We start from the raw sequence: 1,145 nt of genomic DNA on the forward strand, positions 1-1,145 counted from the left end.
AGGAGCCGCTCCGCTCCCTCAGGCCTCGCAGCCTCACCTCAGCCAGTGAGCAGCCTGCCTGGCTGGGGCAGTTTTTCTGGAGGAAAGGGAATGATGTGATTGTGCAGAAGACATGGTCGGTGGCGCATGTGTGCCTTTGGGCCCCCACACGTGGCCTGCTGACCTTGCCGGACTGAAGCACCGAAGGGTGCAACCCTCTTGCCCTGCCCATGCAAAGAGACACCTATTTTCATGACAGGCATTTCTGTGCCAGGACTGAGGGTGGATCCGAGCAATGGATCAGCCTTTCCTGAGTGTCTGCCGATGCCTGCGGGATGGACAGCTGCCTCATCCCTCCCTCCCTCCCTTCACACCACCACTCGCAGCACACTGGCCCTGCTGCAGGGTGAAGCCCTTGGCTGGCACCTGGGGGGACCCGAGAGGAGTCCCTTGGGCTGGCAGTGAGTGGTTGGTGACCGTGCTGCTTCCCCACAAGGGTCGGAGGGGAGGCATGGAGGTTTGGCTTTGCAGCTCCACGCCGGGCCCGGCAACCACTGCACTCCTCGCCGTTCGTTTTAATTGTTGGCTTTGGTTGGGAGGAGGGTGAGTTGTAGTCCCGACGGCCAAATGACTCGTTACACTGGTATTGCATGAGCAGACGCTGTGCAAGCTCCCCCCCGAGCCCTGCCACACACCTCAGCGCCCTCTCCCAGGCCTCTCTCCTCCACACAACTGGTAATCCACCTCAGCCGCAACCCACCCGCCGGCAGCTCCCCTCGGCCGCGCAGCGCTGGCGGGGAGCTCCCCGGCACGTGTTCCTCACGAACCTCAGAGACGGTTTCCTCGCTCCCAGCCCCCTCCTTCAGATGCCACTGACACTCGCGTAGGCTCAGCCCGCGGCCTCGCCGCCCGCCCGTGCCGGCGGTGCTGCCGCCCAGCGAGGGGCTCCCATGCACTGCACCTCATGTCGAATAAGCTCGCTGGGCTGCGCGGGGGAACCATGTCTCATATGCTGTAATGTCCCGAATGCTATAGGAGGGCTACGGAGTATTCTGCCAGTCATGGCATCCTCATAGACTCACCCGACTGTTGGCAAAAATGCATTTCTACTTCCAGATAACAGGAGGTTTTCTCTCAAACCTCTCCATATCCACATCCAAGCACAG

Source organism: Egretta garzetta, unplaced genomic scaffold (assembly GCF_000687185.1).
Source record: "Egretta garzetta isolate BGI_Z169 unplaced genomic scaffold, ASM68718v1 scaffold329, whole genome shotgun sequence".
In the NCBI taxonomy this organism is placed as follows: Eukaryota; Metazoa; Chordata; class Aves; order Pelecaniformes; family Ardeidae; genus Egretta; species Egretta garzetta.